General features: G+C 44.6%; 1 pseudogene; it reads left to right on the top strand.

Moving 5' to 3' along the window:
• Positions 1–12,680: 12,680 nt before the first annotated feature.
• Positions 12,681–23,828, top strand: LOC120043985 (annotated as a pseudogene).
• Positions 23,829–24,085: the final 257 nt, after the last annotated feature.

Below are 24,085 nucleotides of genomic sequence, written 5' to 3'. Positions count from 1 at the left end.
TATTCCTGATTATTATTTGACCATGCTTGTCATTTATGAACATTTTGAACATCTTGGCTCTCTCTAATTCTCTCCTTCTCTCTTTCTTTCTCTCTCTCGGAGGAACTGAGCCCTAGGACCATACGCCAGGACTACCGGGCATGATGACTCCTTGCTGTCCCCAGTCCACCTGGCCTTGCTGCTGTCCCAGTTTCAACTGTTCTGCCTGCGGTTATGGAACCCCTACCTGTCCCAGACCTGCTGTTTTCAACTCTTAATTATCGGCTATGAAAAGCCAACTGACATTTATTCCTGATTATTATTTGACCATGCTTGTCATTTATGAACATTTTGAACATCTTGGCCATGTTCTGTTATAATCTCTACCCGGCACAGCCAGAAGAGGACTGGCCACCCCTCATAGCCTGGTTCCTCTCTAGGTTTCTTCCTAGGTTTTGGCCTTTCTAGGGAGTTTTTCCTAGCCACCGTGCTTCTACACCTGCATTGCTTGCTGTTTGGGGTTTTAGGCTGGGTTTCTGTACAGCACTTCGAGATATTAGCTGATGTACGAAGGGCTATATAAAATAAACTTGATTGATTGATTGATTGGGAGAATGTCATATGGTCAGATGAAACCAAAATATAACTTTTTGGTAAAAACGCAACTCGACGTGTTTGGAGGACAAAGAATGCTGAGTTGCATCCAAAGAACACCATACCTACTGTGAAGCATGGGGGTGGAAACATCATGCTTTGGGGCTGTTTTTCTGCAAAGGGACCAGGACGACTGATCCGTGTAAAGGAAAGAATGAATGGGGCCATGTATCGTGAGATATTGAGTGAAAATCTCCTTCCATCAGCAAGGGCATTGAAGATGAAACATGGCTGGGTCTTTCAGCATGACAATGATCCCAAACACACCGCCCGGGCAACGAAGGAGTGGCTTCGTAAGAAGCATTTCAAGGTCCTGGAGTGGCCTAGCCAGTCTCCAGATCTCAACCCCATAGAAAATCTTTGGAGGGAGTTGAAAGTCCGTGTTGCCCAGCAACAGCCCCAAAACATCACTGCTCTAGAGGAGATCTGCATGGAGGAATGGGCCAAAATACCAGCAACAGTGTGTGAAAACCTTGTGAAGACTTACAGAAAACGTTTGACCTCTGTCATTGCCAACAAAGGGTATATAACAAAGTATTGAGATAAACTTTTGTTATTGACCAAATACTTATTTTCCACCATAATTTGCAAATAAATTCATTAAAAATCCTACAATGTGATTTTCTGGATTTTTTTTTCTCATTTTGTCTGTCATAGTTGAAGTGTACCTATGATGAAAATTACAGGCCTCTCTCATCTTTTTAAGTGGGAGAACTTGCACAATTGGTGGCTGACTAAATACTTTTTTGCCCCACTGTAGGTATTCCTCTTGTCCAGATGGGATAGGGCAGTGTGCAGTGTGATGGTGATTGCGTCGTCTGTGGACCTATGGGAGCGGTAAGCAAATTGAAGGGGTTCTAGGGTGACAGGTGGAGGTGATATGATCCTTGACTAGTCTCTCAAAGCACTTCATGATGGCAGAAGTAGTGCTATGGGGCGATTGTCATTTAGTTCAGTTACCTTTTGCATTCTTGGTACAGGAACAATGGTGGCCATCTTGAAGCATGTGGGGACAGCTGACTGGGATAGGGAGAGATTGATTATGTCCGTTAACACACCAGCCAGCTGGTCTGCGCATGCTCTGAGGACGCGGCTAGGGATGCCGTCTGGGCTGGCAGCCTTGCGAGGGTTAACATGTTTAAATGTCTTACTCACGTCGGCCACAAAGAAGGAGAGCCCACAGTCCTTGGTATCTGGCTGCGTCGGTGACACTGCGTTATCTTCAAAGTGGGCAAAGAATGTGTTTAGCTTGTCCGGAAGCAAGACGTCAATGTCCGCGACGTGGCTGGTTTCCTTATGTAGTCTGTGATTGTCTGTAGACCCTGCCACATATGTCTTGTGTCTGAGCCGTTGAATTGCGACTCCACTTTGTCTCAATACTGACGTTGTGTCTGTTTGATTGCCTTGCGGACGGAATGACTACTCTGTTTGTATTCTGCCATATTCCCAGTCACCTTGCCATGATTAAATGCGGTGGTTCACTCTTTCAGTTTTGCGCGAATGCTGCCATCTATCCACGGTTTCTGGTTAGGGTAGGTTTTAATAGTCACAATGGGTACAACATCTCCTCTACACTTCTTGATAAACTCAGTAACCGTCTCGCTATTTACATCGATATTTTTCTCTGAAGCTACCCGGAGCATATCCCAGTCCGCATGATCAAAACAATCTTGAAGCGTGGATTCCAATTGGTCAGACCAGCGTTGAATAGTCCTTAGCACGGGTACTTCCTGGTTGAGTTTCTGCCTATAGGAAGGAAGGAGCAAAATGGAGTCGTGGTCATATTTGCCAAAAGGAGGGCGGTGCAGGGCCTTGTATGCATCCCGGAAGTTGGAATAACAATGGTTGAGGGTTTTTCCAGCGAGAGTATTACAGTCTATGTGCTGATAGAATTTAGGTAGCCTTTTCCCCAGATTTGCTTTGTTAAAATCCACAGCTACAATAAATTCAGCCTCAGGATATATGGTTTGCAGTTTGCATAAAGTCCAGTGAAGTTTCTTGAGGGCAGTCGTGGTATCAGCTTGAGGGGAATAGACACGGCTGTGACAATAACCAAAGAGAATTCTCTTGGAAGATAATAGGGTCGGCATTTGATTGTGAGGTATTCTAGGTCGGGTGAGCAAAAGGACTTTTATTTTTATTTTATTTCACCTTTATTTAACCAGGTAGGCTAGTTGAGAACAAGTTCTCATTTACAACTGCGACCTGGCCAAGATAAAGCATAGCAGTGTGAACAGACAACAACACAGAGTTACACATGGAGTAAACAATAAACAAGTCAATAACACAGTAGGAAAAAACCCAAAATGAGTCTATATACATTGTGTGCAAAAGGCATGAGGTAGGCAATAAATAGGCCATAGGAGCGAATAATTACAATTTAGCAGATTAACACTGGAGTGATAAATCATCAGATGATCATGAGCAAGTAGAGATACTGGTGTGCAAAAGAGCAGAAAAATAAACAAATAAAAACAGTAAGGGGATGAGGTAGGTAAATTGGGTGGGTTGTTTACAGATGGACTATGTACAGATGCAGCGATCGGTTAGCTGCTCAGATAGCAGATGTTTAAAGTTGGTAAAGGAAATAAAAGTCTCCAACTTCAGCGATTTTTGCAATTCGTTCCAGTCACAGACAGCAGAGAACTGGAAGGACAGGCGGCCAAATGAGGTGTTGGCTTTTGGGATGATCAGTGAGATATACCTGCTGGAGCGCGTGCTACGGGTGGGTGTTGATATCGTGACCAGTGAACTGAGATAAGGCGGAGCTTTACCTAGCATGGACTTATAGATGACCTGGAGCCAGTGGGTCTGGCGACGAATATGTAGCGAGGGCCAGCCGACTAGAGCATACAGGTCGCAGTGGTGGGTGGTATAAGGTGTTTTAGTAACAAAACGGATGGCACTATGATAAACTGCATCTAGTTTGCTGAGTAGAGTATTGGAAGCTATTTTGTAGATGACATTGCCGAAGTCGAGGATCGGTAGGATAGTCAGTTTTACTAGGGTGAGTTTGGCGGCGTGAGTGAAGGAGGCTTTGTTGCGAAATAGAAAGACGATTCTTGATTTGATTTTGGATTGGAGATGTTTAATATGAGTCTGGAAGGAGAGTTTACAGTCTAGCCAGACACCTAGGTATTTATAGATGTCCACATATTCTAGGTCGGAACCGTCCAGGGTGGTGATGCTAGTCGGGCGGGAGGGTGCAGGCAGCGAACGGTTGAAAAGCATGCATTTGGTTTTACTAGCGTTTAAGAGCAGTTGGAGGCCACGGAAGGAGTGCTGTATGGCATTGAAGCTCGTTTGGAGGTTAGATAGCACAGTGTCCAAGGAAGGGCCAGAAGTATACAGAATGGTGTCGTCTGCGTAGAGGTGGATCAGGGAATCGCCCGCAGCAAGAGCAACATCATTGATATATACAGAGAAAAGAGTCGGCCCGAGAATTGAACCCTGTGGTACCCCCATAGAGACTGCCAGAGGACCGGACAACATGCCCTCCGATTTGACACACTGAACTCTGTCTGCAAAGTAGTTGGTGAACCAGGCAAGGCAATCATCAGAAAAACCGAGGCTACTGAGTCTGCCGATAAGAATATGGTGATTGACAGAGTCGAAAGCCTTGGCCAGGTCGATGAAGACGGCTGCACAGTACTGTCTTTTATCAATGGCGGTTATGATATCGTTTAGTACCTTGAGCGTGGCTGAGGTGCACCCGTGACCGGCTCGGAAACCGGATTGCACAGCGGAGAAGGTACGATGGGATTCGAGATGGTCAGTGATCTGTTTATTAACTTGGCTTTCGAAGACCTTAGATAGGCAGGGCAGGATGGATATAGGCCTGTAACAGTTTGGATCCAGGGTGTCTCCCCCTTTGAAGAGAGGGATGACCGCGGCAGCTTTCCAATCCTTGGGGATCTCAGACGATATGAAAGACAGGTTGAACAGGCTGGTAATAGGGGTTGCGACAATGGCGGCGGATAGTTTCAGAAATAGAGGGTCTAGATTGTCAAGCCCAGCTGATTTGTATGGGTCCAGGTTTTGCAGCTCTTTCAGGACATCTGCTATCTGGATTTGGGTAAAGGAGAAGCTGGGGACGCTTGGGAGAGTAGCTGCGGGGGGGCCGGAGCTGTTGGCCGATCTTGGAGTAGCCAGGTGGAAGGCATGGCCAGCCGTTGAGAAATGCTTGTTGAAGTTTTCGATTATCATGGATTTATCGGTGGTGACCGAGTTACCTAGCCTCAGTGCAGTGGGCAGCTGGGAGGAAGTGCTCTTGTTCTCCATGGACTTTACAGTGTCCCATAACTTTTTGGAGTTAGAGCTACAGGATGCAAATTTCTGCTTGAAAAAGCTAGCCTTTGCTTTCCTGACTGACTGCGTGTATTGGTTCCTGACTTCCCTGAACAGTTGCATATCGCGGGGACTATTCGATGCTATTGCAGTCCGCCACAGGATGTTTTTGTGCTGGTCGAGGGCAGTCAGGTCTTGAGTGAACCAAGGGCTATATCTGTTCTTAATTCTAACTAGCTGTGAAGATCAGAAGTAGTGGTCCAGGGATTACGGCAGGAAACAGGAAACCGGCGTTGTAGTGGAGAGACAGTCCAGTACTGGTAGATTGGCGAGTATTATCCAGGCTAAAAACAGGGCTGGTATCTGTGCAGAAGGTAAAAGCCGCTAGCATTGGCTAACAATGCCTAAATAGCTTGTAGCTAATTAGCTTGTTAGCTTCTGGTGGTACTAGAATGTGTTCTAAAATTAAAAATTAAAAAGAATAGCGATTCCGTCACATTGGGTGAGGCAGGTTACCGGAAGGTATAATGAAATTAAAATGGAAAAGAGTGAAAATAAAATTGAAATATATACAAAAAAGAAGAAAAATACAAAGTACACGAGAGGACGAACAAAAACACGTCTTCACTGCTACGCCATCTTGGAATGGTTCTTGAGTTCCTGTATGTTATTACAATTACACCAAGAGTCATTAATCATGAAACATACACCCCCGCCTTTCTTCCCGGAGAGATGTTTATTCCTGTCGGCGCGATGAACTGAGAATCCAGATGGCTGGACCGACTCCGACAGTATATCCCGAGTGAGCCATGTTTCCGTGAAACAGAGTATGTTACAATCCCTGATGTCTCTCTGGAATGAAACCATTGCCCTGATCCTGTCAACTTCGTTATCCAGGGACTGAACATTAGCGAGTAATATACTCGGATGCGGTGGGTGGTGTTCGCGCCTCCTAAGTCTGACCAGAAGACCGCTCCGAATTCCTCTTCTCCTCCGGCCGTTGTTTTGGGTCGGCCTCTGGAATCAGTTCAATTGCCCTGGGTGGTGTGAACAAAGGATCCGCTTCGGGAAAGTTGTATTTACTGGTCGTAAGGCTGGTAGTGCTGGTGAGTTATCGCTGCTCTGAAATCCAATAGTTCTTCCCGTCTGTATGTAGTAACACATAACATTTTATGGGCTAACAATGTAAGAACAATGTAAGCTCTGTCAGGTTGGATGGGGAGCGTCGCTGCACAGCTATTTTAGGTCTCTCCTGAGATGTTTGATCGGTTCAAGTCCGAGCTCTGGCTGGGCCACTCAAGGACATTCAGAGACTTGTCCCGAAGCCACTCCTGCGTTGTCTTGGCTGTGTGCTTAGGGTCGTTGTCCTGTTGGAAGGTGAACCTTCGCCCCAGTCTGAGGTCCTGAGCGCTCTGGAGCAGGTTTTCATCAAGGATCCCTGTGTACTTTGCTCCGTTCATCTTTCCCTCAATCCTGACTAGTCTCTCAGTCCCTGCCGCTGAAAAATATCCCCACAGCATGATGGTGCCACCACCGTGCTTCACCTTAGGGATGGTGCCACGTTTCCTCCAGACGTGACGCTTGGCATTCAGGCCAAAGAGTTCAATCTTAGTTTCATCAGACAAGATCATCTTTTCTCATGGTCTGAGAGTCCTTTAGGTGGTTTTAGGCAAACTCCAAGTGGGCTGCTGTGTGCCTTTTACTGAGGAGTGGCTTCCGTCTGGCTACTCTACCATAAAGGCCTGATTGGTGGAGTGCTGCAGAGATGGTTGTCCTTCTGGAAGGTTCTTCCGTCTCCACAGAGCAACTCTGGAGCTCTGTCAAAGTGACCATTGGGTTCTTGGTCACCTCCCTGACCAAGGCCCTTCTCCCCCGATTGCTCAGTTTGTCCCGGCGGTGGTCTTGGTGGTTCCAAATTTCTTTAATTTAAGAATGATGGAGGCCACTGTATTCTTGGGGACCTTCAATGCTGCAGACATTATTTGGTACCCTTCCCCAGATCTGTGCCTCGACACAATCCTGTCTTGGAGCTCTACGGACAATTCCTTTGACCTCATGGCTAGATTTTTGCTCTGACATGCGCTGTTAACTGTGGGACCTTATATAGACAGGTTTGTGCCTTTCCAAATCATGTCCAATCAATTTAATTTACCATAGCTTGACTCCAATCAAGTTGTAGAAACATCTCAAGGATGATCCATGGAAACAGGATGCACCTGAGCTCAATTTCGAGTCTCATATAGTTATGTAAATATTTCTATTTGTGTTTTTTTTTTTTTATAAATCTGCAAAAATGTCTACAAATCTGTTTTCACTTTGTCATTATGGGGTATTGTGATTAATGAGTGGAAAAAATGATTTAATCCATTTTAGAATAAGGCTGTAACATAACAACATGTGAGGAAAATGAAGAGGTCTGAATACTTTTCGAATCCACTGGATAGTGTATCTTGTTTAGATAAGTATTGAACCAACTGAGTCAATACATGTTAGAATCACCTTTAGCAGTGATTACAGCTGTGAGTCTGAGTAATTCTCTAAGAGCTTTGCAAACCTGGATTGTACAATATTTCTCCATTATTCTTTTTTTTAATTCTTCAAGCTCTGTCAAGTTGGTTGTTGATCATTGCTAGACAGTCTTGCCATAGATTTTCAAGCCGATTTAAGTCAAAACTGTAACTAGACCACTTAGGAACATTCAATGTCGTCTTGGTAAGCATCTCCTGTGCATTTTTGGCCTTGTGCTTTAGGTAATTGTCCTGCTGAAAGGTGAATTTGTCTCCCAGTGTTTGTTGGAAAGCAGACTGAACCAAGTTTTCCTCTCAGATTTTGCTTGTGCTTTGCTCTATTCCATTTCTTTTTATCCTAAAAAACTCCCTTAGTCCAGCGTTTCCCAAACTCGGTCCTGGGGACCCCAAGTGGTGGACGTTTATTTTTTTGCCCTAGCACTACACAGCTGTTTCAAATAATAAAAGCTTGATGATTAGTTGATTATTTGAATCAGCTGTGTAGTGCTTGGGCAAAAACCAAAATGTGCACCCCTTGGGGTCCCCAGGACCGAGTTTGGGAAACGCTGCCCTAATTCTTGACGATAACATAATGTAGCCATCACCGTGCTTGAATTTATGAAGAGTGGTAGTCAGTGAGTGATGTGTTGTGTAGGATTTGCCCCAAACATAACGCTTTGTATTCAGGACAAAAAGTTCCTTTCTTTGACACATTTTTGGCAGAATTACTTTAGTGCCTTATTGCAAACAGGATGCATGTTTTGAATATGTTTTATTCTGTAAAGGCTTCCTTCTTTTCACACTGTCATTTATGATAGTATTGTGGAGTATCTTCAATGTTGTTGATCCATTCTCAATCATCTCCTATCACAGCCATTAAACTCTGTAACTGTTTTAAAATCACCATTGGCCTCATGATGAAATCCCTGAGCAGTTTCCTTCCTCTCCGGCAACTGAGTTAGGAAGGGCGCCTGTATCTTTGAAGTGACTGAGTGTATTTATACACCATCCAAAGTGTAATTCATAACTTCACCATGCTCAAAGGGATATTCAATGTGTGCTTTTGTTTTTACCTGTTTACCAATAGGAGCCCTTCTTTGAGGCAATGGAAAACCTCCCTGGTCTTTGTGCTTGAATCTGTTTGAAATTCACTGCGGGACCCTACAGATAATTGTATGTTTGAGGTACAGAGATGGGTTAGTCATTTAAAAATCATGATAAACACTATTATTGCACACAGAGTCAGTCCATGCAACTTATGTGACTTGTTAAGCACATTTTTACTACTAAACTTATTTAGGCATGACATAACAAAAGGGTTCAATACTTATTGACTCAAGAAATGTCAGCTTTTTATTTTTTATTAATTTGTAAACATTTCTAAAAACATCATTCCTCTTTGACATCATGGGATTTTGTATGTACATCAGTGACACAAAATCTAAATCTTATAAATTTGAAATTCATGCTGTAATACAACAAAATGTGGAAAAAGTCAAGGGGTGTAAATACTTTTTGAAGGCACTCTGTTTCTCTTTTGTGGTGCCAGTGCAGCGCGCAGGTTTGGCCTGAAGGAGGCACTAGAGGGGGAGGACTGGTCAGTCTTCTGGACTGACATCACAGTCTCTCTGGACCTCGGCATGGCATTGAAATGCTACCAGGTATCACCATAATTAATTTCTTAAGATTTACGCTACATAGCCTACCATGTTTGAAGATGTCCCCTAAAACCCTTGTTCATAAGTTTTGGGTCCGAAGTTTTTCCTAACATCTGGACCTGACCAGGAAAAACCTTTGGGCCCTACACATTACAACTAGCTAACAATGACATTCTTCAAGTTTAATTTTAAATGCATACGTTTTCCTTGCATATGACTTTATAGGATTTACCCTCTCCCCTCCATAAAAAATGCTGATGAATACTACAGTACTTACTATAGAATTATGTAATAAACTGTAGAATACTATGCTACACACTGTAGTATCTCTCTATCATGTCTAGTACTTACTATAGCATTTTGTATTGTACTGTAGAACACTAAATACTACAGTATAATGTAATACCATCCGCAAAAACACTAAAGTCCACAAAAACACTACAGTTTAACTATAGTAATATTACAGTATTTAATTTGCGTATACCCTGCCCATTTCCCTTCCCCATATCCCAATTTGTGCCACCCATAAGTGAGAAATATACATGTATAGACCATTTATTGTGGTCCTTACAGGTTATAGAAAAGAGCAGAAGCTCTGAAGTCCTAACTACAGGTTATAGAAAAGCCCCCACTTCTGTCAAATATAATAAAACAAAAACAATATAGTAAATGCTACAGTAATGTCCGCCATAACTACAGTAAATACTACAGTCTACAAAAACACTAAAGTAATTACTATAGTGTATATATTCAAATCAAATTGTATTTGTCACATGCGCTGAATACAACAAGTATAGACCTTACACTTACTTACAAGCCCTTAACCAACCATGCAGTTTTAAGAAAAATAAGTGTTAAGAAAGTATTTATTAAAATAAACTGAAGTAAAAAAATAAAGAAATGCAATTTTAAATAAATAAAGAACAAAAATAGAAAATAACAAACAATTAAGGAGCAACAATAAAATAACAGTAGTGAGGCTATATACAGGGGGTTCCGGTACAGTGTCAATGTGCGGGGGCACAGGTTTGTCAAGGTAATATGTACATGTAGGTAGAGGTAAAGTGACTATGCATGGATAATAAACGGAGAGTTGCAGTAGCGTAAAAATGGGGGGTGAGGGGAGGGGGAGGGCAATGCAAATAGTCCAGGTAGCCATTTGATTAGCTGTTCAGGAGTCTTATGGGAGTAGAAGCTGTTAAGAAGCCTCTTGGACCTTGGACCTAGACTTGGTGCTCCGCTACCGCTTGCCGTGCGGTAGCAGAGAGAACAGTCCATGACTAGGGTGGCTGGAGTCTTTGACCATTTTTAGGGCCTTCCTCTGACACAGCCTGGTATAGAGGTCCTGGATGGCATGAAGCTTGGCCCCAGTGATGTACTGGGCCGTTCGCACTACCCTCTGTAGTGTCTTGCGGTCGGAAGATGAGCAGTTGCCATATCAGGCAGTGATGCAACCAGTCAGGATGCTCTCGATGGTGCAGCTGTAGAACGTTTTGAAGATCTGAGGACCCATGACAAATCTTTTCAGTCTCCTGCGGGGGAATAGGTTTTGTCGTGCCCTCTTCACGACTGTCTTGGTGTGTTTGGACCATGACAGTTTGTTGGTGATGTGGACACCAAGGAGCTTGAAGCTCTCAACCTGCTCCACTACAGCCCCGTCGATGAGAATGGGGGCGTGCTCGGTACTCATTTTCCCGTAGTCCACAATCATCTCATTTGTCTTGATCACGTTGAGGGAGAGGTTGTTATCCTGGCACCACACTGACCCCCTCCCTATAGGCTGTCTCATCGTTGTCGGTGATCAGGCCTACCAATGTTGTGTCGTCGGCAAATGAATGATGGTGTTGGAGTCATGCTTGGCCATGCAGTCATGGGTGAACAGGGAGTACATGAGGGGACTGAGCATGCACCCCTGAGGGGCTCCAGTGTTGAGGATTAGCGTGGCAGATGTGTTGTTACCTACCCTTACCACCTGGGGTTGGCCCGTCAGGAAGTCCAGGATCCAGTTGCAGAGGGAAGTGTTTAGTCCCATGGTCCTTAGCTTAGTGGTGAACTTTGAGGGCACTATGGTGTTGAATGCTGAGCTGTAGTCAATGAATAGCATTCTGACGTAGGTGTTCCTTTTGTCCAGGTGTGAAAGGGCAGTGTGGAGTGCAATAGAGATTGCATCATCTGTGGATCTGTTGGGGCGGTATGCAAATTGGCGTGGGTCTAGGGTTTCTGGGATGATGGTGTTGATGTGAGCCATGACCAGCCTTTTAAAGCACTTCATGGCTACAGACGTGAGTGCTACGGTTTGTTTGTCATTTAGGCAGGTTACCTTGGTGTTCTTGGGCACAGGGACTATGGTGGTCTGCTTGAAACATGTTGGTGTTACGCACGTCTCTTGGAGGGAACGCAACACCCTGCTACCCTCAACTCCCCGTGGAGTGAAAGAGGTATGTGATTGTAGGTGCGGGTAAGGATGACAGAGGCAGAGAATATTACCGTTTAATGGGAATTTATTTCCTTAACACGGTAATGTGGGGAAAAGGGGCTGGACGGAACCAAAGCAAAGAAAGTTCAAGTTAAAGAGTCCCCTCTCTTACCTTACCTACCTACCCACTACTTACCTATTCTTAATGCCACCTGGCGCGCTAACCAAAATACAGGGGGTGGTCCGCCCAGGTCTTACCTAGTCTGCATAGACAGAGTACATACTACGGGTATATGTATGCCCCCAGGCCTCTTGCCTAAGCACTCCCAAGGTGCCTTCCCCTTCCCCCCTGGGAACATAAACAGATGCCATCGGAAGAATCCCAGAACATATTCCAGTCTGTACTAGCAAAACTGCCCTGTAGCTTAGCATCTGCTTCATCTGACCACTTCCTTATTGAGCGAGTCACTGGTGCTTCCTGCTTTAGCTTTTGCTTGTAAGCAGGAATCAGGAAGATAGAGTTATGGTTAGATTTGCCAAATTGAGGGCGAGGGAGAGCTTTGTACGCGTCTCTGTGTGTGGAGTAAAGGTGGTCGAGAGTTTTTTTCCCTCTGGTTGCATATGTAACATGCTGGGAGAAATTATGTACAACGGATGTAAGTTTCCCTGCATTAAAGTCCCCTGCCACTAGGAGTGCCACCTCTGGGTGAGCATTTTCTTGTTTGATTATGGCCTCATACAGCTCATTGAGTGCGGTCTTAGTGCCAGCATCGGTTTGTGGTGGTAAATAGACTGCTACGAAAAATATAGATGAAAACTCTGTAGGTAAATAGTGTAGTCTACTGCTTATCATGAGATACTCTACCTCAGGCGAGCAAAACCTCGAGACTTCCTTAATATTAGATTACGTGCAACAGCTGTTTTTTACAAATAGACACAGACCACCACCCCTTTTCTTACCGGAGGCAGCTGTTCTATTTATACTATAGTAAACTGTAAATACTATAGCATACTTCGGTAATATTTGCAAAAACAGTAATAAATACTACAGTATACTACTGTCTGCAAAAACACAACGTTTTTTTAACCATAGTAATACTACAGAATTTAAACTATAGTAAAATATAGCATTTTTTCGTGTGGGCCTGACAGAAGATGTGAAGACACTTCCCTTGCATGATGGAGCTGAGCAGGAAGAACATGCTGGCTCGCAACATGAACCGCATGCTGAAGAGTTTCCCCAAGGAGTACAACATCTTCCCCCGCACCTGGTGCCTCTCGGTGGAGTCATGACGCTCCCATTAGTCAATTGACACTAGCCTAGTTAAACCAAACTGAATGTTGCTCTCACCATCAGGGCATAAAATGTACTTTTTGGTCCCCTAGCCACTGTGGCCGGTAGATAAAAAAATCTAGCAACTCAGATTTTTTTACCAGCCAAAATATGTTTGGGCCACTAAAATTACACCATAAACCGGGTGGTTTGAGCCCTGAATGCTGATTGGCTGACAGCCTCGGTATGTCAGACCGTATACCACGGGTACGACAAAGCATTTATTTTAACTGTTCTACTTATGTTGGTAACCAGTTTATAATAGCAATAAGGCACCTCGGGGGTTTGTGATATATTGTCAATATACCACGGCTAAGGGCTGTGTCCAGGCACTCTGCATTGCACATAAGAACAGCCCTTAACTGTGGTATATTGGTCATATTTTATTTATACCTTTATTGAACTAGGCAAGTCAGTTATTTTCAATGACAGCCTAGGGTTAACTGCCTTTTTCAGGGGCAGAACAACAGATTTATACCTTGACAGCGTGGGGATTCGATCTTGCAACCTTTCGGTTACTAGTCCAACACTCTAACCACTAGGCCACCTGCCGCCCATATACCACACCCCCTCGGGCCTTATTGCTTAAATAATAATTTTTGTGACCTGAGTCTTAACCAAAATATCATAGATGCAAAGAGAAAAAAAAGTTAAGTTACTGTGGTAGCGAGACTCAAGTCATGTTTGTGCCTGTGAGATTAAGTCTGATTAGTGGAAGTGGTCTTTAGCTTCCCTATCATTTGAAACTCAAACATAGAAAAACAACTTAGCTTGTGAACAAAACAATTTAAATTAGCGAGGAAGCACAAGGACAAAGTCTCACTTCAGTAGACTTTCCTATCAAGTAAATTAGGCCCATTTTTATGCCTGTGCGCAGCGCTTCTACAAAGGTATCTTTCACTCAGCTTTTCACGTGCGCATAGCTCCCAACCAGGCAGTGTTGCAGCGCGAAGTGGAGTGGGCTATATAGGATTTGTATTTCTTTGACTCTCTGCGATTAATTTATCAGCTATGAAACAAAACGGCGCAAAAACTTTCAAAACAGCTGCTGCAGCATTTATTTGACTATAAATGTGATCATACTTTACTATTTTTATTCACAAATGAAATGCTCACACTGTGGAGTCCTGACCAACCGCCAACGTGGCTGGTGAAATAGACATCTTACCCAACAATGCCAAAATCGACCTGCATTTGGCAGGTGGCGGGTGTTCATTTTATGCCCTGCTCACCATTCAATCTGGTTTAACCAGGCTAGATTGATACACCTTTTACATTAGATAATATACCCTTATCCTTTGATTGCAGGATGTCTGTGAATGGAAATCCTAAACTCTTTCTTAGAGGACAGAGGGGAGACGGACACTATTGGCCCTGTACCTTGCAGTGGACTTTAGAATTTGCTACACTCACATCGCTACACTCACATTAACATCTGCTAACCATGTGTATGTGACCAATAAAATTTGATTTGATTTGAATAACATACAGCTGGCGGGTTATACACTGTATCGGCAGGATAGAACAGCAGCCTCTGGTAAAGACATGGGGTGGCGGTCTATGTGTATTTGTAAACAACACCTGGTGCACGATATCTAAGGAAGTCTCAAAGTTTTGCTCGCCTGAGGTAGAGTATCTCATGATAAACTGTAGACCGTACTATCTACCAAGAGAGTTTCATCTATATTCTTCGTAGCTGTCTATTTACTACCACAAACCGATGCTGGCACTAAGACCACACTCAATGAGGTGTATACGGCCATAGGCAAACAGTAAAACGCTCATCCAGAGGCGGCGTTCCTAGTGGCCGGGGATTTTAATGCAGGGAAACTTATATCCGTTTTATCTCATTTGTACCAGCATGTTAAATGTGCAACCAGCGGGGAAAAAAACTAGACCACCTTTACTCCACACACAGAGACCTGTAGAAAGCTCTCCCTCGCTCTCCATTTGGCAAATCTGACCATAATTCTATCCTCCTGATTCCTGCTGACAAGCAAAAACTAAAGCAGGAAGCACCAGTTACACGGTCAATAAAAAAGTGGTCAGATGCTACAGGGCGGTTTTGGTAGCACATACTGGAATATGTTCTGGGATCCTTCTGATGGCATTGTGGAGTACACCACATCAGTTACTGGCTTCATCAATAAGTGCATCGATGATGTCGTCCCCACAGTGACTGTACCTACATACCTCAACCAGAAGCCATGGATTACAGGAAACATCCGCACTGAGCTAAAGGGTAGAACTGCCGCTTTCAAGGAGCGGGACTCTAACCCAGACGCTATTAAGAAATCCCGCTATGCCCTCCGACGAACCATCAAACAGGCAAAGGGTCAATACAGGACTAAGATCGAATCGTACTACAACCGGCTCTGACGCTCGTCAGATGTCGCAGGGCTTGCAAACTATTACGTACTATAAAGGGAAGCACAGCCGTGAGCTGCCCAGTGACACAAGCCTACCAGACGAGCTAAATAACTTCTATGCTCGTTTCGAGGCAAGTAACACTGAAACATGCATGAGAGCATCAGCTGTTCTGGATGACTGTGTGATCACGCTCTCCATAGCCGATGTGAGCAAGACCTTTAAACAGGTCAACATTCACAAGGCCACAGGGCCAGACTGATTACCAGGACGTGTACTCCGAGCATGCGCTGACCGACTGGCAAGTGTCTTCACTGACATTTTCATCCTCTCCCTGTCTGAGTCTGTAATACCAACAGGTTTCAAGCAGACCACCATAGTCTTTGTGCCCAAGAATACTAAGGTAACCTGCCTAAATGACTACCGACCCATGGTAAGGGTAGGTAACAACACATCTGCCACGCTGATCCTCAACACAGGGGCCCCTCAGGGGTGTGTGCTCAGTCCCCTCCTGTACTCCCTGTTCACTCATGACTGCATGGCCAGAAACGACTCCAACACCATCATTAAGTTTGCCGACGACACACCGACAACTATGTGACAGCCTATAGGGAGGAGGTCAGACACCTGGCAGTGTGGTGCCAGGACAGCAACATCTCCTTCTACGTGATCAACACAAAGGAGATGATTGTGGACTACAGTAAAAGGAGGACCGAGCACGCCCCCATTCTCATTGACGGGGCTGTAGTTTTGTTTCCCCTATCCTGACGCTGGCTTTGTTTTGTTTCTTGTTCGTTATTTATTAAATGTTCACTCCCTGTGCTTGCTTCTCGTCTCCCAGTGTCGCTATCAGTTGATCAAATCACTTTCTGTAAAAGAGAATCAGTATAATTATATTGAGGGTTCATATAAATTATCCTATTAAAACATATTTGGTAGCAGAATAACATTTGGGGAAATCGGGTCTTGACTTAACTTTCCTTATTATATATATTTTTTAATGATGACGATTTTTATTATTATTATTACCATTATTATTATTGTCATTAAATAGCCTACCAAAAGATGTAATGAGTCTTTCAGGAAATTAGCTTCAAACGAACATTTTCCTAGGTCCTTCAAATTAAACAAATTCAAGCTGGTGTTTTATTTAATATACTCTATCTAAATAAACAACATTTTTAAATTCCATTTTTTTACATGTGAAAAAGGGGCCCCTGGGGAAAAATAGTTGGGAACCCCTGATCTAAATCATTTATGAAAGTAGAATAGGAGCAGGATGAACTTTGGCTGTTGACCTTTTTTTTTTTTTTTTTTTGTACTGCATTTACAAGATGTGAAGAAGAAGATGCAGCAGGGAATATTAATGGTATAATAAGCAATTTTACATAACGTTTCACAATGCAGATTGTTTATCATTATAATAATAATAATAATTGGCCTTTAAACTGTTACATTCACTGATAAAATTGACTCTAAATTGTATTTATTTTAAATTCTGCAACTCCACGAATGGTGGTCCACAAAAGCTTCTGACTGTGATTTGGTGGTCCCCGGAACGGAAAACTTTGGGAACCGCTGAGATGTATGTGGCTCCTGTTCCCATTGTATTCGATGTTACTGAATATAAGCCATCATATCCATTAACTGAGTTGTCAGGGTAAGGCAGAACAGCCATTTTCTCAACCTGTCTTGTCATAATTTCCAGATATTCTACTTTGTCTTAGCCATTCTTATTTGTTGTTCTTGTCCATCTCTGCCACCACAAACAGCCATTGGTCATTGACGGCTTCACGTTTGACCTGTGCATCTACGTACTGGTGACGTCTTCGACCCCTTCCGTATCTTCCTGTATAAGGGGCCCGCAACAACGTGGTGTGGCACGGCACAATGGGCACACCCACAGAAAGGGGAATGAGAGGGCAACATGTTTTACATTGTGTGCATCTCGTGTTTATTTCAATGTCATTTGTCTTTCGTGTTCATACTGTGTAGTTTTGTTCGGGACCATAGAAATGGTAACATTTGTTTTCTGTCGGTATTGATATGTTGTGTCCGTCTGTTGTAAGCGTGTTCAAGGGGACAGAGACAAACAGGAACACAATCAAACACAGACACGCAGCCAGACAGACTTAGATAAGATAGACATCTGTCCTTGAACTCAGACCTACAATGGGTGTGTTCAATCATGCTCCTCTCAAACCGTATTTATTTTTTACCAGTGATATGGCCCCATCAAGCTAACGTTTTACTAGCTCTGTCATAAAAGACTTAGCAACAATGCCCAACATGCAAGCACTGTGAAAGTACTCCTGTTCTCTAGTTCCTCTTCGACACAGTCTCTATCTCACACACTGGCCTCTTTCATGCACCTGACCACCTACGCCATTAACAAACAAAGTGAGAACTTTGTCTGGGACGAGAACGCTGGCAGCAGCGAATGGTGATCTATTGACACGGGTCTTCCTGGGCTTTCTCTCTGATGCTGTATTTGACACCAATGTGTTCCTCTAGCTTGGACATGTACTAGTGCTTGGTTCCAGGAGGGGAAAGGCAAGCACAACTTCTATTCTTTTAGGTATAAATTATATATGTTTCTCTCTCGTTAGGATAACAGCTCAATCCACTTGAGAAAAGCATGTCTGTCACAAAACCGAGAGCATGCTTACGCGACCTGTGTCGGAATGAAGCTGCTAGATCCATTTATGTCAGTCTAAAAGCAACGACTCAGAGCTGTCAGTCATGTCTCACTCTGAGACTTATGGCCATCTCCGGCCCAGGTCCCCCGTACCGTACTTGTATCAGTATGCAAGAGCCACAGCCAGGCTTGTCAGCAGGCCAAGCAGCCAATCTTATTTGCAGCGTGTGTCACAACTCAGGAGGCTGATATACTGCCACTCATATTTCATCACTGCCTTGGTATGTCGAGCTTATTATAGCCCCCCAAACAAAACTAACTTCTAGAACCTTAACAGTGGGGATAAAGTGAAAATGAACGTGTGTCTACAGTGCACACACAGACAACATTGTGCACAACCAATACTGTATGTGGCGACATTCCTGTCTGACTCTTTGAATGGTCTTTCTCTTGCTGTCTCGCTCGCTGTCTGTCTTCCTCTGTCTCTCCCCTCTGTCTGTCTCTCTCCCCCTCCCCACAGGAAGTTGTCGACGCTGACCCGTCTCCTGGAGACGATGCACTGTGACACGGGGAAGCTGTGGGCCGACATCGAGGATGTGGTGATCAAGGCTCTGGTCTCAGCCCACTCAGTGCTCCGCCACAGCTACCACGTCTGCTTCCTGCACCACTCCACCTCCAACAATGCCACCGGGGCCTACTTCGAGATCCTGGGCTTCGACGTGCTCATCAACCACCGCCTCAAGCCCTGGCTGATAGAGGTGAGACCACACACACTCACTTGCTCATGTATTTGTACAGTGTGATGTACTTGTGTATTTGTGTGTGGAGATCAACCACTCCATTAGCTTCACCACAGACTCCAGGCTGGACAGAGAGGTGAAGGACAGGCTGTATGACACGATGGTGCTGATTAATCTGGGGGCCTGTGACCGACGCAAAGCCACCGAGGAAGAGGCGCAGGATCAGAGACTGGCTGCAGCAGGTCCGCTCCAAGGAGACGAGGTGTGGTGACGACCCTGCAAAACTTCAGTCACAATAGAGTCACAGCACAGTCATTGAGCCACTTCACTGAGTCATGATAGAGTCACAGCACATATATGTTATGGAGTCATAGCACTGAGTCATAATAGGGTGATTCCACGCCAGGAAGGCCCGGAAATATCTCAGATTGTTCTGGCAATTCTCACATAGAAACTTTTACATTCGTATCACAATTTTTTTTTTTGAAAATCATGATGAAAGTGGCCAATGTAGGCCCGTTTTAGTCGTTTTTTAGTCATAATTGTCTGTTGCTCTTGAGTCATAGTCTGCTGCTCTTGAGTCATAATAGTCTACTGCTCTTGAGTCATAATAGTCTGCTGCTTTTGAGTCATAATAGTCTGCTGTTATTGACTCTGCTGCTTTTGAGTCATAATAGTCTGCTGTTATTGACTCTGCTGCTCTTGAGTCATAATAGTCTGCTGCTCGAGTCATAAAAGTTGGCTGCTCTGAGTCATAATAGTCTGCTGCTCTTGAGTCAGCTGCTCTGAGTCATAATAGTCTGCTGCTCTGAGTCATAATAGTCTGTTGCCCTTGAGTCATAATAGTCTGCTGCTCTTGAGTCATAATAGTCTGCTGCTCTTGAGTCATAAGTCTGCTGCTCTTGAGTCATAATAGTCTGCTGCTCTTGAGTCATAATAGTCTGCTGCTCTTGAGTCATAAGTCTGCTGCTCTTGAGTCATACGTCTGCTGCTCTTGAGTCATAATAGTCTGCTGCGCTTGAGTCATAAGTCTGCTGCTCTGAGTCATAATAGTCTGCTTCTCTTGAGTCAGCTGCTCTTGAGTCATAATTGTCTGCAGCTCTTGAGTCAAAAAAGTCTGCTGCTCTGAGTCATAATAGTCTGCTGCTATTGAGTCAACTGCTCTTGAGTCATAATAGTCTGCTGCTCTGAGTCATAATAGTCTGCTGCTCTGAGTCATAATAGTCTGCTGCTCTTGAGTCATAATAGTCTGCTGCTCGAGTCATAATAGTCTGCTGCTCTGAGTCATAATAGTCTGCTGCTCTGAGTCATAATAGTCTGCTGCTCTGAGTCATAATAGTCTGTTGCCCTTGAGTCATAATAGTCTGCTGCTCTTGAGTCATAATAGTCTGCTGCTCTTGAGTCATAAGTCTGCTGCTCTTGAGTCATAATAGTCTGCTGCTCTTGAGTCATAATAGTCTGCTGCTCTTGAGTCATAATAGTCTGCTGCTCTTGAGTCATAATAGTCTGCTGCTCTTGAGTCATAAGTCTGCTGCTCTTGAGTCATACGTCTGCTGCTCTTGAGTCATAATAGTCTGCTGCTCTTGAGTCATAATTGTCTGCTGCGCTTGAGTCATAAGTCTGCTGCTCTGAGTCATAATAGTCTGCTGCTCTTGAGTCAGCTGCTCTTGAGTCATAATTGTCTGCAGCTCTTGAGTCAAAAAAGTCTGCTGCTCTGAGTCATAATAGTCTGCTGCTATTGAGTCAACTGCTCTTGAGTCATAATAGTCTGCTGCTCTGAGTCATAATAGTCTGCTGCTCTGAGTCATAATAGTCTGCTGCTCTTGAGTCATAATAGTCTGCTGCTCGAGTCATAATAGTCTGCTGCTCTGAGTCATAATAGTCTGCTGCTCTGAGTCATAATAGTCTGCTGCTCGAGTCATAATAGTCTGCTGCTCTTGAGTCATAACAGTCTGCCTTGACTTAGTCATAATAGAGTCAGCTGCTCTTGAGTCATAATAGTCTGTTGCTCTGAGTCATAATAGTCTGTTGCTCTGAGTCATAATAGTCTGCTGCTCTTGAGTCATAATAGTCTGCTGCTCTTGAGTCATAATAGTCTGCTGCTCTTGAGTCATAATAGCCTGCTGCTCTGAGTCATAATAGTCTGCTGCTATTGAGTCATAATAGTCTGCTGCTCTGAGTCATAATAGTCTGCTGCTCTTGAGTCATAATAGTCTGCTGCTCTGAGTCATAATAGTCTGCTGCTCTGAGTCATAATAGTCTGCCTTGACTTAGTCATAATAGAGTCTGTTGCTATGAGTTTTATGGTCCAGTCTGCACTGACTCATAATAGAGTCTGCGCTGAGTCATACGCAATTACCCAAACATAAAATGAAAAAGTAGCACAAAGAAAATGTAATTTTACCAAGCCCATTCCAATGTCCTCTGTGCTCCAGGAGCAAGGAGCAGAGCCAGTATCCGCTGGTCCTCGTAGCCCTGAGCTACCTGGGAGGCTTCCGCAGGATCTTCCCCTGCCCGAGAGGGGAGGAGTACGTCAAGTACCTCAAACACAGCAGCTCCCTCTTCCAACAGACTGCTGCCACCAAGGCCAAAGAGAGGTGCACCAGGTAGACACACACACATCACCCACACATTAACAAGTGCCCATCCACACCTGCATACAACATCCGTTCCAACCTCAGTGCCATACATAATGTGTGCATGCAGGTTTACTGGATAGACTATACACATAGCAGGGATGTTTGTGTCCATGTGTGGCGCACACAGCAGTGTTTGTATACAGGTTTACACAAAGTATACTCAGGAACGTTTCTCTGTGCAGAGAGCAGTTGCAGGAGCCGCATGAGAAACAGAGCCAGAGGAGGTGTCAGAGACTGGGCCTGCTGGGGGAGTCTGCAGGAGAGAAGGGTAAAATCCACAAAGTGCCCTTCTGCCCCATCCATCCCGATGTGAGTACTATCTTCTGCCTGCTGCTGTGTCCTATGGTCACCTCAACCCCCCCCCCCCCCCCCAAAAACAATGTTTCTGTTACCTGATCAATAACATTGCATTGCCTCCTCGTCTCAGGGGGCTGCAGCTGAGAGCCAGCCTGCTCAGAGACCTGGGCATCGTAGACCAGGTGTACCAGCTCCTCAAGGGAACGCCCTCCTGAAGACGTCACAGTGCCACCTGTCAACATGGCTGCCAAGGTGAGCACTTTTCCAAATGTACACTTATTAGTGCACTTATCAGGAGTCAACTGTGTACAGTACTATGCATATATGCAGTACACAGACAGGCACATATAAATACCTGAGCAGCTATTTGAAAGATGTCAGATTATACAGGTTCAAAGGTTAGTACTTATTATTCTTTAGACTGCAATTTAACAACAGTAAAACAACATGTTTCTTTAATAAAAAGCCCAACAACATTTCCTTCCAACATCCCATTACTGTAAACGTGCAAATACCATGTTTTCTATTAACGGTTGACCAATGCCTTGCCTTATATAGGCTTATATAGGCTATTTTAATAGCCCATAAATGCTAACACATACGTTTGGTCACTTAAAAGTAATTAAACGCACATTAATATTCCCAGAGGTGCATATTTACAATCTCAGAAATCATAACTTTCAGAGTGCCCCCAGAAATGCTCAATCATTAGTCCAGATATACTAATCTAGAAGTGTAGAGAGGAACATGGACCGCGACACACATGGGCAACACATAGGGCCAGACATGTCTAGACACTAGACAAACAATGCCATCACTTCTTAGCCACACAACCCCCATTGGAGAAGTGAATGGATGCTTGAGAGCTGTACCACAGGGGTGTCAAACTCAATTCATAGAGGGCCGAGTGTCTGCAGGTTTTCGCTACCTTGTACTTGATTAATCAATTAAGGTCATTGACTAGTTAGGAACTCCCCTCGTGTCTTCATTTGACACATTGAAAGGACACAACCAAAACCTGCAAAACACATGGCCCTCCAGGAATTGAGTTTGACCCCCCCTGCTCTACCACATGCTGATGTTAAACTATGATGTCTGTGTAGCTGGAGTCGTAGGGTGACCGCTGCAGTGCGACCAAAGATAAGGAGCCCTCTGTACTGTCTGAGTGTCACCCTCCCGGGACTGTTCTGTCTTAGCCCTATTGGCCCTGGCGGAACCAAGACTTGCACCCCCAGGGGCTGGGCCACAGTGTCTCCACCATGCCTCTCCAGGGCATGTGCCCAAATTGGGTGTGAAGTGCACCTATTCAGAGTGAACAATGTTTCCTCTTACCCAGTAAGTGAACTACTACCTATTTCCCCACCACTCATCCTCTCTTCCTCATCTCCAGTCAGTGCCTCTCTGGGTAATGTCAGATGTGTGCGTACTGGCAGCGAAGTCAGGTGCAGGAGAGCAGAGATTTGTGAACAGGCACACACTTTATTTAGGCAAAAGTGCAAAACAGTCACAAGAATTATGTTTAACAATAAACATCTTCGTGAAAAATAACACGGGGAAAAAACAAGCCAGTCTGGCGCGTCAACAATACCCACGTAACACAAACAATCTTACACAAAGACATGATGGGGAACAGAGGAATAAATACATGTAGATTGATTGGGGAATGAAAACCAGGGGTGCAGGGAACAAGACAAAACAAATGGATACATGAAAAATGGAGCGGCGACGGCTAGAAAGCCGGTGACGTCGACCGCCGAACGCCGCCCGAACAAGGAGAGGAGCCGACCTCGGCGGAAGTCGTGACAGGTAAGCTGGGTAACAACGAACAGTAGCTTTGCTGAAATGCACATGCAGGGCTCTCCCCCTATCACCCTGAGGCTGCCCCACCCCAGGTTGCCCCTCCCTCAGGTATGTGAAGGACCCAGCGCTCCCCAGGCCTCTACACCATCTCTTAGCTAGTGCCTATGACCAAGCGGCCAATACACATCATGGCCCTGTCACAGAACAGCAGGTAGGAAATCAGCTGATGACATATAAGATTGTTTGTGGTAACAAATGTCACCTCTCATGAGGTTTTGGGCACATGGGTAATACAAGGTGGGTGAAATAAGATTTTCCCACACCTGTTGGGGAAAGCACAGCAGCTGTCTTTGTCTTCGGCCCGTGACCTAATGTGGATTCAGCACAAGGCTCTCACTCCAGCAGCCCACTTCCTGGCTGCCGCAGCTCTCCGGCGGTCACTTTGTGGCGTCGTACGGAGTGATGGAGATATACCAGGCTACAGACCAGACCGTGGTCAACCGCTGTGATTAGGCCATCGACCACCATCACTCCAGGGACCTGGTGAAAGAAGAAGCTATGGACGTAGATAACGGCAAGACTGCTGACCCTTCCATGAACAAGCCAAACCAGCCGATCTGAGACTCGTTGAGACTGTATGTTGTACAGGTCAACTACAGGCATGCTTGTGGATTGCATGCTCACACTTGTTTTTTCCCCGCCAAGATGATTTTGCCCAGATGAGAATGTGGTTGGAACATTGGTTCATCTATCAAGAATCATCAAGAGAC

The sequence above is a fragment of the Salvelinus namaycush genome, chromosome 3, assembly GCF_016432855.1.
Source record: "Salvelinus namaycush isolate Seneca chromosome 3, SaNama_1.0, whole genome shotgun sequence".
Taxonomy (NCBI): domain Eukaryota; kingdom Metazoa; phylum Chordata; class Actinopteri; order Salmoniformes; family Salmonidae; genus Salvelinus; species Salvelinus namaycush.
This window is presented reverse-complemented; position numbering and strand designations above follow the sequence as displayed.